The sequence below is a fragment of the Oreochromis aureus genome, linkage group 5 (genome assembly GCF_013358895.1).
Source record: "Oreochromis aureus strain Israel breed Guangdong linkage group 5, ZZ_aureus, whole genome shotgun sequence".
NCBI classification, from domain to species: domain Eukaryota; kingdom Metazoa; phylum Chordata; class Actinopteri; order Cichliformes; family Cichlidae; genus Oreochromis; species Oreochromis aureus.
In genome coordinates, this window is record NC_052946.1 from 14,841,731 (window position 1) to 14,856,386 (window position 14,656).

General features: G+C 39.4%; 1 protein-coding gene across 2 annotated transcripts in view; it reads left to right on the forward strand.

Annotated features, from left to right (window-relative positions):
* Positions 1 to 796: 796 nt before the first annotated feature.
* Positions 797 to 14,656, forward strand: part of LOC116326505 (vitamin D3 receptor B) — a 32,215-nt gene continuing 18,355 nt past the window's right edge. Inside the window, exons 1-2 of one of the 2 annotated variants that reach the window (XM_039612123.1) lie at positions 797 to 1,780; positions 2,069 to 2,142. The gene's annotated coding sequence lies outside the window, so the exon portion shown is untranslated. The remainder of the gene's footprint in view (positions 1,781 to 2,068; positions 2,143 to 14,656) is intronic. The other variant, XM_031747836.2, reaches the window with a different exon arrangement.

Here is a 14,656-nt window from a genome sequence, read left to right on the forward strand (position 1 = left end):
AAACAAGTAATATATAAAATGGTAAGACTCATGTACAATATATCCTAAAGCGGTATTATTTTTTACAATAAAACACAGGCCTTGTAAAATGGCAAAAATTACACTCTACGACTTGAACAGGAGCTTACAAAATATCATATTCAAAGCCGCACTGAGATCGACATTCTTTTTGCAATTGGCACAGATCTACCGCTTGTTTTTACAATTAGTTGGAAAAGGATACTTGGGACCGGATAGGTCGCCTTTCTTTTTCCCTCTCCCCTCCACATCTAAGACCTTTATGGTGTTTACATTACAGACACACCTCTGACCTTCGCTCAGGCCCCCCACCGCTGGCCCTAATACCACACACACACCACCATTTTAACTACATCCCAGAGATTATTTACGCACAAAGCCGGTTTCCGAAGAAACGTCACTCAAATTAAGACAAAATAAACAAATGAATGCAAAATAAATAAATGCACCAGAGCACAAGATACTGACCGTATTTTGCTTGTGAAAGCGTGTAGTGGAGGTGTGTAATCGTCTGGGGTTTTTTTCGGTTTTTTTGGGGGTTTTTTTGTTTTGTTTTTTAGCACACTCGGCCACCGCTGGTGTATTGTAAATGTATGGCAACATCGCCATGCAGCGACGTTGCGTCTCTAGCCTACCAGTGTACTGCAGAGTAGACACACCCCTCCGATACGCACGCCTCATTGCACACATCTGCGAAGTGTCAACAAAATTCGCGGGGTTAAATTCATAAAATAAAAGATTTAGAGCCAGACTGAACTCTTGTTATTGTTTCAGATGTGTGTTATTGTTTGCGAGGGTGTAGTGGCAATATTTACGTTTTTAATCAATACTGCTCATATTGCACGTAGCTGCAAACAAAGACATTCCTGTGTAGGTGAAAAAAAACACGGCCCGGGAGAGGCAGTTTCCACCTATTGGGACGACATACTGTGTCTAATGTTAGCACGGTAATCCCCACACCGGGTCTCCGTTGAATCAGAGATCACAGACAAACGGTGTCGCTTTAAACCTCACGCGGTCAAAGTTGTTTACCTCTTCGTTACCTTTGACGTCACGACACACCCCTGTTTGAGGGGGACGGAACTCCGAGTTATTGGCACCGGAGCCGACCGAACAGATTAGAGCTTCAGAGACGCGTGGCCAACCACAACGCAGGAGACACATCAAGCCCAACCGTGATTGGTTGCCGTAGGGGCTGGGGGGGAAATCCCTCTTCCCCGTAGAGGTCCTAGGGAGGGGGCGGTGCATAACAAAAAAAGAAAAAAAAAAGTAATGGCCATCTATTTGGGTCCTGAAGAAGGAGGGATAGCCTAAATCTCGTCGGAGTATCGTCGCTGTTATTGCGTTATTATCATTTTGGCACGTGCATTTGCCTGTTGAGTGACACCCAGTTGCGTGTTAACCGTTTCCCCCGCGGCTCGTTCGTTGCGCTCGGCTGCAGAACGGTTAATGGGCTGGCTGAACTTGGTGCCGCGTTTTAGGGTTAAAGCAGCCAAGCTAGCCACGCTAACGTTAGCTACTACCGCGGCTGCTGTGTGAGCCAACGTCTGGAAGGGCGTACGAGTTTAACGTTTTCTCCCCGAAGTCTCCACACGTTTCTGAGTTTGGTGTCGCGCGCTCGTCTTCCCTTTCTAAGCTAACCTGCCTCTCGTCAACATGGAGGGGACATACTTTGCAAGAGCATGAAGACGACGACTACGACGAACGACGACTAAAGAGGATTAAAAACAACTCGGTCTTGATGGGGAAAAGTTGAGCTGAGGTATGAAACTCGCACACACAGGAGGAATGTTAAGGTCGAGAGTTAAGTTGTTGTGATTTCAGTCGCTCGAGACTTTAGAAGAAACTGATTTAGCGCAGTTTCACTCTGTGGCTCTATCACGGTGTTTGTTCCCGCACTCAACGCTATATGATTACCCCGGAGTATGTACGTTGCTGTTGAAAATAGTTCAGCGTTACATAAACAAGAGTAACTGCAGGTCAGGTACCGTTGGAAAAGGCCCACTCAGTGACTTGCGTCTTGCAATTTTTTTGCTTTTCTGTTAAACAGGATTAAGAACTTGGGATAACTTGAAGAAGGGTTTCACGTCTTACCTATTGTGCAAGGACATGCTAAAACGTCAGGTGAGACTTTTCTTTCTCTTTTGTTTTTTAAATCATACTTTGCAATGTGCAATAGTATATTGGTACACTAAGAAATTATGCAACTTTGTTCATACACAAATTTTCCCATAGTGTCTAGATGTTTTTTTAAAACATGGACCCGAGTGATTAGAAATTAATTACCCCATGACAAGTTAAATTAATTTCCAGTGAAAGTGTCAGTAGTTTTAAAACTTTGGAAAGTCGTATATTAAAATTTTAAAAAGTTGCCTAAATCAGTCACAGTCCCAAAACTAAGGTGTGTGCAAAAGTGAATATCAGGGTTACTTAAAATTTATTGTTATATGTCCCCATAAAAACTTTTGCAAAGTGAAAAATTAATATTAAATTGCCGCTTGCTTATTCACCTTTAATAACAAACTGATATCAGCTGACATTTTATTGGCTCTATAAGGACATGATAAGATACTGAGAAGCTGCAGTGACTTGATGTACTTGGTGTACAATTCAGCTTTCCTGTCACGTAGCTTACAGCTATAGTTTTCCTGTGCTACTACAGTTATGTGAGCATGGGAGCAGAATCCCTTTCACTGTAACACAACACAACACATACTGCTTGCTGCTTGGCTGGAATTATTTATACTACTACACCTTAACCACGCACATTAATAGTAATGGGGAATGGAGCCATTTGAGAATAATGACACCATTAATTAACACAAGCCTCCTGTCTCTTTCAAGTCTGAAATTTTAACAACCTGCTGCTCACAGGTTCCCTGCCTCTGTTCTTCATTTAACTAACTTATGGGTCTAGGTAAAACTAATAGCAAGGGGTATATATATACTGCTTATTTTCCCAGTGGGCTCACAGCTATCCATTTTTGATGAAAAAATGGGAGATACACACTTGTTCACTTAATTACATATAGCTGTAAATTCTATTCCAGGCCAATACACCAGCTCTTAGACATTTACAAAGTTTCAGTTTTTGTACATTTTGTCTAGAAGGTGATGATTCTACTTTATTATGTTTATTATGATACCAGGTCTCTCTTGGAAATGAGTTTTTAATCTCAGTGAAATTTTAACCTGGATAAATAAAGGACTAATAAAATAATTATAGAAATCGGAGTGGATTTTATTTCCACAATATGTATGACTTCAATAGTAAACCTAAAATAGAAACTCAGCCTTTTGATGTCAACAGAAACTCAGAAGGTTGTCAAATTAGTGTTTTGGGATTAGACTGGATTTCTATTGAGTCTCTAATAAAGCAACCTGTTAATGTATCAGCGTACACAACTTGCATTGTGAAATAAATGGTCTGTCTTTTTCCAGTGTCTTAACTGACATATGATTAATGATGTTCTGATTTCAAACGACTTGGAAATTTACTCAAGAACCGGTATTATTTAGGTCAGGGCCTGAGCTCAACCTAAATCAAGACAAACTAGGCTCCATGACGTAAATCATTTTTGTTGTAGGACTGAGCACAGACGGTTCATGGGAAGCTACGAAAAGGGCCTAGTTTGTGTCATTATTTACAGTAACAGGTAGCAGGTTGTTTATGGAGGGGTATGCTGTGGTGATAGCACAACCCATTAGGTCTCCTACACACTGAAATACCCCAGCCCCCTCCTCTGTTTCATGACTACGGTAATTGGTTGCTTCCTCTTACATGTGACCCTATAGAAAGAGAGAAGCTGCTGTGCTTGGCTGTAAAGACCCACTTATATGTACCTCTGCGCATGCACGCTTTTTGACACTTATGTTCTGTTGCCTGTAGGACTAATGAAGTGTTAAGTTCCCACTAATGTCTTTCGGTCCTCTTTTACATCTTGTGGTTGATGGTTTCTAGGCCAGAAGCATCACACAGGTAACATGATGTATATGGAGCGCGTCATGCTGAAATGAATTCTTCCTGGAAAGCAAACCGCGTCATTGTTTTTAACTTGGGCAGTTTGCGTGTAGTGTGTCCCTCCCCCCGTTTATTTTAGTATATAAATAGGTAAAGTACAAAATTTTAATGGCATTGTACATTTCTTCACCTTTCAAAATCTGACTTCTTTATAGAAATACAAACAGTGAATTCTTTAAGTTTATGTTTCTTAATAGGACTATTTCCTGAATGAGAGAGAGAATTTTATGGTGGTTATATAACCTGACATGTCGGCTAAGTGTTTTTGCATCCACCTCACCCACATGTCTGTAGTGTGTCCGGTTCTGTCCAGTTGGATTTTCTGCGTGTGCAACTCCGTGTGCTAGAGAATGCGCATTTTTCTGTCAAATTCAACATAGACATAAACAAGACTTTTGGTGTGTGTTTGAGTGGGCCTCTCCTTGCCTCGTCTCTTTCCCCTCCAGAGTCCAGCAAGGGGCCCAGCATAAGGGGGGCAGCCTGCCGTCACTGCAGCTCTCTCTCGCTCTCTTGCTCTCTCTCTCTCTCCCCCGTTGCTGGCCAGCAGAGGGGCCTGGGTGTTGGGGGAGCGTGAGGTGGGGAGGGGGTTACAGAGACCATAGGGCTGGACACGGGACATGGGACCCCCCACCCTTTCCAACCCCAGTTTAGCCCATCCTGTGTGGGGCACAGGTCACCTTGTCATGTGCTATTACTGCGGCTGTAACATGCTCCCTGCGATTGTAGGAAAAGAGCATGAGATAGTCCCATGGAGGCTGCAGGAGGAAGAATGAGAGAGAGGCAAAGTGAAGAGACAGGACTGGACTAGTCTGCTCAGCCGGTTGTTTAGCTGCATTACAGACTCTGTTTGTCTGCTTTGTTGTTGTTGTTAGGTCTACATTGTCCGTTTTTTTTCTATTGTTTTCTCTACACTGTCAGTTTCCTGCATTTATTTATTCTTTTTTTTTTCTAACTTAAAAGTTTTTAACCTAAATATATATAAACCAGTCATATCTAAATTGAACATTTTCCCCTCACTAATCCCAGATTGTGTTATCTTCAGGACCCACCTTCCTTGTTCCTTCAGTTTCCTTTTTTCATCGTTTTTTTTCCCCCCCTAAATGGTATTGTTGGCTTTACTCTATATACCTTTCTAAGCATGAGTCACAAGGCTGTGTATTTCCATTGTAGACCAGTCCTCTGTAGCCAGGGTCATTCCAGATCCAGTTTGTTTGATGTGTTAAGTACTCGTAGTGACCCAGCCTGAAGTATGCAGTAAAACCCATCGCCTATATTTTCTCCCTTTTCTCTCTAACTCCCTCAAAAACTCCTCTTTGCCCCCCCATCAGTTTCTCTTTAACTGTCTGTTTTTTTTTCCCTTTAAGAAAAACTTTTGGCAGAAGAGAACAATTTCAGATTCATTTGTGGGATTGCGTCATGTGATGTAGATGGAGCATGCACATTGGACTGTGGTGCAGGTCCTCCTTCTCTAGCTTACACCCTCACACGCTCCATAGCAATCTCTCTCTTTCTTCCAGTACTGTTATAGGTCTGGATGTGATTCTGACTCTTATGTGTTGGGATGTGGTCTGTAAGTTCATTGCTGACATTCTTGGGACATGATGCCAGAGATTTTTATTTCCCGCTTTCCCCTCTCTCTTCTGTATATCTGGGTGCACTTAAAATGATCCCTTCTTGAAAATGCTGTCTGGGTCCTCCCTGTTACTCGCTTTGTTATATCCTGCCCTGTCCTCAATCACGGTTCATTTCAGCGTCCAGGCTCTAATGGCACCACTTAATTAGGTTTGTTAGATGGTGGGCGTGGGTTGAGGGTGTGTTTTATAATCACTTGATATTGACTGAGATGAAAGTTAATCTAACATCTGGGCTGTGTTCCAAATCTTTTTCACAGCTGAAGTCTCATTTATTTTTGTTCTGTAAGTAACAAGGGCACCTGACAATGAAAACCAATGACCACTTTCCTGTTTGGTAATCACATACTTGTGATGCAGCTGGAAATTCAATGGCAAGAAGAACAGAGGGAAATAAGTTATCTTATGAGTGATTTTGGACTCATGCCATGGTCCACATTGGCACTTATCCCTGTATGAATATTTCACAGCAGCTCACACTCCCTGTAGATCCAGTAAGTGTAGCAGAAATACACAGTTACAGATACCTAGAATCACACAGGGATACACAAAGTGGTGCATTACTATATTAATAATCCTTCATGTTTATTGTGTTACTGCATGTCATATACTAGCTCTTAAGATGTCTGCTCTCTGTGTTCCTCAGATTAACACCATCTGTATTCAGGACATAATTTTTGCATTGATTGACATCAAATGTCAACCTGTTAGAAGGTGCAGTTATAGAGGTGGCCATTTGGGACACAAGGATGTGTGTGGTGCAAACACTTTGCACTAATAAATGTGATATGGTTGTTGCCATTTTCTGAAGAAATTATGTAGACTTTGGTGGGATATTCCTCCAAGTCCTCAGAGTTAAAATCCTGCCAGGTGTTCATTAATTAATATTTAATTAAACGATTTTTCATTTGTTAAGGCGTATAAGGATACTCTGTTTTATTGCAAGATGTGATTAATTTTTTAAAATGTATTTATTTATTTTTTTGGGCACATTGATGCTAATTCAGACCAGACCACTCTCAGTTCTAGACCATGTATCTTAAGAATTGATGAGCTTCTCAGTTGCGAAGCATTAAGCATTTTGCAGACAGTGCTGGTCTAACCTGGGACCAGTTATAGCATCAGTCCCTGGATTATGAGAAACATGCGTGTCATTTCAGCCATAATGTGAATAAATCAAAGGAGGAAAAGATGAGTCATTGCTTCACTGCATGCTAAGTAGCACTTGTTCTCCCTCAGCTGGTCTTTTGGGTTAAAAGACGGGGAACCTCCCTAGCCTCTCATCCAAAATTGGGGTAATGTCTTTATTTTGCAGCTTTCACCACCCAGTTAAAATGACATGCTAGAGTCAGTTTGTGGTACTGCGCATAATTACTGCGGGCCTCTTCTCTTGCTCATCCTCCACTGCCACTGTATGTCTGACCTCCAAGCTCCAGTCTTTCAGTACATTTTGCTTTTGCCTTTTTTTGTAATTTCATTTCATTTCAAGCAATTATTTCTAAAGTGAAGGTTATTCAGTTGTGGAGAGAACAGTGCCAACGGTGCAAAAGAAGCTGCTTATACGCTTTATAATCAATTTGTTTCTCGGTTTCTATCTCTGTATTAAGGAATTGATTAAAAGTTTTTGTTTTTCATATTTTGAATATTTTTGGCTGTTGGATTGTTAGCAAAGACTTGAGGCCCTTGGGATATATATTGTTATGAATTTCTAGGAGGTTTAATGATGAAGCAACATATAGTCAGATATACCAGTTAATAGCTGCCCTAGTTAATATATTATCCCTAACCGACCAGCAGACAAACTTAGTCATCAGTGTGTGTATGCATACAACAACAGATAATAGCAAAATGAGCTCCTTGATTTTGAAATGAGAGTGAAGCAGGACCAGCAGAAATAAATCATACTCTAAATGTGATTCCAACACGAATAGCAAATTGCTTTTTCCCCCCTGATCCTTCTCAAGATGAGGGCCTGTCAAAGATGAGACATGTATTTATATTTAGCCAGTAGTTGAAGTGGCTTATGACTGTGTATATTTTTAGACAGCCTTTTAAATGACAAAAACAGGCTGTTTGCGTTGATCGCCGTCTTTGGGACAGTGCTGTGTGCCCGCTCCTCATAGTATTTATTTCTTTCTCATTTCCAAAACAGCAAGCAGGGTACAGTGAGCCATTGTGAGACACAGAGTCACATTGACAAAGAGGTCACCCCTCCTCTACTTGCTGTATATGTCTTTATCTCTTATTGCTCCAATACCCCCACATCTCCTTTCACTCTCTGGCCTGCTTCTCGTCTGCATCCTTCTTGTCCTACGAAACTCACTGCTCGCTTCTGTGGGATGGCATTTCCTCTTTATGAGTGCAAACAGCCATTCACAGGGAAATAGATGGGAACTCATCTAAATGATCCTTGTAGTTAGGTGTAACTGAGACATAAAGAAAGGGAAAAGATTTGTATACTGTGATGTTCCCAACACCAAGATTAAACGAAGATTATGGAATCCAGCGGAAATTGTGCTACAACAAAACCGTTTGATGTTACACTGTTAAACCCATATTTTTGTACTTATGACTAAGTAGTGGTTTAGCAAAGGGCAAAGCTATGAATTTGTGCATGTACACTGCAACTATTGCTTTGGAGACAGACCACATTCAATAAACAACCCAGGCAGCATAAGAGATTCAAAGTATTTTAAATAAACCAGTGGAGGTGTCTAGATGAGCATGTCAGACTATAGTTTTCTTTTTCTTTTAGCTGATGTAAACTTATCCCTGTTTGTACTAGTCATACGGCTGAGATGGGTGACCTTAATTGCCATCAGTACCACATAATTTCACACAGAATATGTACAGCCTTCTGTGTCATTTACTGACTGTCCTTGTTTTACCTCCTCATGTTCTTTTTATATTTAGAGCTTTTGCCACAAATATACAATACATTTCAAATTCATGGTAACTCCCTCTTTCTCAGGCCCTGCTTCATTTGATTTGCCAAGATGGCAGTCGTGATGCAAATCATAACATGAAATTATGTTGTCTTGTGCTTATTCTATGCACAATTGCTTAGCCTGTTCTTTAAAAAGGAGTGAATTGTAAGTAAAATTGTAGGAGGATAAAAGCAGCCTTAAAATTAAGATAAAATTAATCTGTTTTTTCCCCCTTAACATTTCTCCTTCTTTTCTGCCCTGGAAATTTAAAGAAAAGGATGAACACCAACTGCACCAGATCAAAAAAGAATAAAAATGGCTTCTTTAAGATGGTAAACTGTGAAGGAGGATGTAGCCAGCATGACATCACCCACTGGTTTGTGGGCTCTAATGTTGAAGCCTAAGGCTGAGCACTGTGGCTCTTGCCTTGTGTTTTAAAACTAGACATCACAAGCAAGAGGATGATGTTGTTTTTTGTTGTTGTTGTTGGTTACATTTTTTTTGGTCTTTTTTCAGGCTAAATAGGACCATAATTTATAAAATGAAAAACAGGTTGTGTTCAGTAAAATTTGAAACAAATGATTATGAGTATACACTCATTAGTATCATAAATGAGCATTGGTAATTTTTCTCAGATCTCTATCAGTTGGCACTTCTGAAATGGCTTCATTGGCTGTGTCTAGAGCAGGGCGATATGACCAAAAATATTTATCACGATATACATTTGAAAATTTGCGATAACGATATAACTGACGATATAATTGACACTAGACAAAATACTTTACAACTCCACAACTTTATTAGTGCAAAAAACCTCATCAATGTATTTTCACTTAAACAAGCAGCTGTTTTTTATGTGCATTAAAGTTATATAAAAATGTAACAGTGCAAATTCCTTGCTGACAGTTTAACCAAAAGGCATTTCCAGTGGAAATTGGCCGACATATCCTCAGCATAACCATGTATAATATCCACAAAACTTAAAAAGAGGTTATACACACACAATACGGTAGTATTATGTTGAAGCACAGTACATACCACTCCGCGAGGCGCCTGCCTACGATAGCCGTAATGCTCCGACAATCCATCAAGCGGTGTGGGTTCGTAGCTTAGCAAAGTCGTACTAAAACATTTGACAGATTTTCGAGCGCCATGTACCACATAAAATCGTTTCGAGGTCAGTAAACACAACCAGAATTCATACATTAGGCACACGGGATTATAAGGGACACTGTTGATTTTCAGAAAAATCAAAGGATTGATTTTAAGTGTGCCGTATTTTCCAAAAAACACAGTAATAACGACGGCCCGCTAGCATGCTCTACCAAAAATAGTGGTTTGTTGTGTATCTGACGGACGAAAGCTAAACCAGTTCCACACCACTGAAGTTGCAGCATTTTTACAAACCAGTTCTGGTTCATCCGTTTCATTTAACGATCCACTTTCGCTCTTCTCATTCTCTCGCCGCCGCCATGTGCGTATGTAAACATAGGCACTGCGCATGCGCGTTTTACCCATATTCTATCGCGATATTTCATTTTCCTATCGTTGCCCAAAATTACACCGGTATTACCGTGAACGGTATGATATGGCCCAGCCCTAGCTGTGTCCATCGTTTATATACAGTAGGATAGTTTTTTTCCTTCTTCCTGCTAAGATAACAGCAGAGGCAACATGGTGATGTTTTTGAATAACTCGTGCAGCCATGTCATGGTTGATTAGATGCACCTTGTATGGAAAAAAGGTAAAAGCATTGATAGACCGCCCCCGTCTCCAAAAGCACAACACTCTGCTCTGTGCATAATAACAGTGAAACAAGTAACACATTGACTTGCAGTTTATTCTAGTTCTCATGAACCCTTCGTCTATTGCAAGATATTCCCACCTAATAACAAAAACAAGTATGCTAGAAAACAGGAAGTTAAAATATAAGGATTTGAAAAACCTGACTTGGTTCTTTTGCAGTGCAAACTGGGCCTTGAATCCATTGTCAACCGCACAACTGTAAAGTTGTGTATCTGCACCTTTCAAGGCTGTGATAGTATTGCTTTGAAAAAAAATTTGTCTTCCCGAAGATGGACCTTGAGGTGATCATTTTGCCATGATGACAAACAGACTCATTCTGAAGGGGAAAACAATACCATCTACGCTGTTGCAGCATGTAATTATGAAAACCTACATCACCTACACTGCAAGGCGAATGGTCAGATGGTAAACTTCACTGTTTAACACTTGAGAGTTTTAGTGTGAACATATCAGAAATGTTTGGTGTAATGACTGTTTGGTAGGAACAGCTTCGATTACTCAGGCATTTGTCAGTAGCAGCAGCTACACAAAAAAAGTCAGTATATTACATATGTAATTTTGGAATTTGTTGTTTAGGGTGTGAGGTCTGATAGCATTAATAGTTTTTCTCATATGTTACGGGAAAATTATTTAATATACTTTAATATAATTTAATTGAGGTTAATAAGGCTAGTAGATACATGATACTGTGCACCAGGGCCCATTAAAGTCATCTAAAGGTAACCTGGAGATTTTTTGTTGTTGTTGTCAACTACACACAACTTTAACACCAAGATTTTCTTTGGGTTACAATGACGGTTTGAACTAATGCAGCATCTTTATATTCTTAAATTATGAGGCAAATGTGATATTTGGACTGTTGCTGAAAATAACTTGAAACCATCTTGCAGTGATTCAAATGATTTTCCTTCATAAACTTGAATCAGCTAGTGCGGATGCTCACTTATTTTCTGTTCAGAAAAGCATTTATTCTAATAATGCTACAATAAGATCATATCAGGAGATTTAAGTAATTCAGAAATTTATATTCTAGAAAACCACACATCGATCCTGCAGCTGTGGGATGACCTGTTTAATGAAGAAGAAAGAAATCTGCAGTGTCTGAAAGTGCATTTTAAGAGTTGTGTGCAATTTAGCAATAATGGAATAGAGTAGGAGGAGGAGCTGAGCTCCTGCACAGCTCTCAGTTCCACTGAGCTGCTGCCTGGTTTAACCCCTACTTTTGAGTTAAATTACCATAGATAGGAAAGTTTCTTTCTTTGCTTAACAATGTGGTTTGACTGGACTGTGATTAATATAAGAAACATCTAAATAAATGATTAACATGTTAGTAGTTGTTTGGAGAGGAATACATGGGAAATGTAGAGCTGATGAGGTGAGATAATAAAGCAAACATAGAAACATTTCAGGCTCTTTTTGCAGCAGTGTTTCCTGCTGTTCATCGGTATCACATGGTGTGTTGATACAGCATTCTATCATATCACTTCTTCTTGTGATATGTGATTGATACACCGACAGCCATACAGATATTTATATCAGAACATGTGGGTCGTGTCCAGTATTCTCAGTCATGACCAGTAACCGGGCTGTCAGTCTCATTTATGACCAATTATCGCCTGGTCAGTTTCATGTGCAAGTGCATTAACAGCCACACAATGTGTCGTTATCCTGGAAGTTCTTCACTGTGACTGTAGGTACTGTAAGTTTGCCAAAGTAAATCACAAGGGGGCCACCACAAAAAATGTGCATAACAAGAGATCTAAACAGAATCTTTAATTACCTTCATCCAGTTTAACATGGACATTTTAACAAAGCCAACAACGGCAAAGTGGCTAAAGCTCTCCAGACCTCTGAGCCAGCCACAAGTCAGCAGCCTCAGTATGAGCAAAGAATCAAAGCAGTTTCAAGGTTAATTATCAAAAAAGGGACCAATGACCCGTGTTCTGTTGAATTTATAAACACCATGGAAAATTATGTAAGCACCTGACATTTGTTTTGTTTTGTATAAATCTGTTACACCCACTGTTTGGTAAGATATAATATGTCAGGAAAAAAAGATGGGTGCACATCAACCCATTTTTCCTTTATCAGTACCTAGCAGACAATTTTATTTTCAGTTTCAGCAAGAAGATCCTATTACTTACTGCCGTGTGGGGGGAAATTACAAAGTTCAATCATTCATTTTATTATGAAAATAATATTTTGCGTTGAGGCAAAGAAGAAAATCCGAGTCAGCAAAAAGCGATATTAGCAGTTTACAACTCGAAGAAAAAAAATCACTTAAGAAAACTGAAATCAGTGCATCTCTAGATGTCATATTATTATAATTTTGGTTAAAAAAAAATAATTTAAAAAACCTGCACACACTCCAACACCACATTGCTATTAATAAATGGATAATTCCTACTTTTCTCTTTTATAGACATATTTTTTTTCTTCATTACAGATCTTGTGACATGTTATATTTTATTGGCTTGAAATCTATCACAGGTTCTCCAGTAGTCATTTGAGAGTTGCTCCAAAATCAAGTCAGTCTCTGTAGACGACCATCATAAAATGAAAAAAAGACAAAAACAGTGTGATTACAGACTGCTAGGGAATCTGTTTTAGATAGCTGATTTCCACCGTCATAACAACTGTAGTGTGGTCGTTTTGATTAATAAGTGTCCCGACACAGGCAACGTTCTTCCCTTCTCAAGATAAAGTTGCTGAACTGTACCTCACAACCATGTTTGTGCTGTTGCTACCTTTTGGAGCATTAATAATGGACTTAGGTACCACATTTTATGTCTTGCTGTGTTTACATATAATGCAGGACAAGCAAATTCTAGCCTTTTTATTATTCTTCTACTTGGGACTAGAAGAATTATAGCAAGTATGCCTGTGTATTTCACCTGTTCAGTTTGTGGGTAGAACTTGCTAAATGAGTTAGCACTTCATTCTGATGTTTAAATATTGTAATTTCTGGCTCTCAAGAATATTGAGGAAACCAAAAAGTTAACTTTACAGCCTTTCACAAACAAATGGGTAATGTCATTGTATAGAGTTATATCTTGTAATGTCCATAATGTCTTCTTTTACCCTTTGCCTCAACTCTGTAAGCAAATCAGGGCTATACTTTATACCACTGTAACACACAGGATAGAATACTATTTTGCATGATTACCACAGTGACAGATTTGATTGATGGCAAACGGCATACACACAATATGTATATCATTCAAGAGTGAGACGTTCAGTAGAAGCCCGAAGCTACAAAACTTGCCGCCTGGCTTTGCGTGCCCAATACTGGAATGACTACAGATCTGGTCTAATAACCTGATGCATTATTTAGAGCTCTCTCAATTCTACTGTGCATTTAGTGTAATGGCCTGTCAAGCCTGAATGCAATCACAGAAGGCTGACTTCAGTGATCATTTGATGATATAGTGAAGCAAATGGGCATTTTGGTTCACAGTGAGTAATGAGTGTGAATGTGTACTGGGAGTAGTTTTCCCGTGTTCAGTAGAACTTGTTTTATGTTTTTTTTTGTGTGTGTGTGTTTTCTTTTTTTCTGTAAAGGTCTTTGTCATTTATACCGGTCATAATTGCGTAATATTACATTACATGACAGCACTCACAGCTTTGTGGTTCTTACACTAGACCCGTGAAAAGGATTATTATAAATTTTAATCAGCCATAGCATTGCTTTTTTCTGCTGAATCATGGAGTATTCTTGGTTTTGATAATGTATCACGTTTCCAAATACCAGCAGGACTTCTAAAGGCTTTTTTTCTTTTTTTTTTTTTTTTTTTTTATGACTGTATGTGAGAAAGATCAGCACCACGAGATCCCCTCAGGGACATTGCATTGCCTGGATGTGATTTCTTTGTTTAGGAGTTAGTCTTTCCATCTACTGGCACTGCAAAACTACCAGAGGATATAAGTTTTATAACACATACCTATGAGAATTTTAGGGGTAAAGATTGCAACTACATAAGGTTAACCCAGGATGCATAAATGTATGTGGTATACGCATCTGTGGGTTTGTTTGGTTTGCTTTGGAAACAGCCTCTTCAAATGTGTTTTGGGTCATTCTGGTGTTTGCAAACAAAATCCGTAATCCTGGCCAGCAAGGGTAATGCTCATTATTTTGGATACATGGAGCCCCAGTGCTTGAAATGTAAAACCTATGCTCATTTATATTTTCATCATCTGGATATCAAGCATAGCCATGTAATAAATAACCTGGGGGCACTGTCACATAGACATGA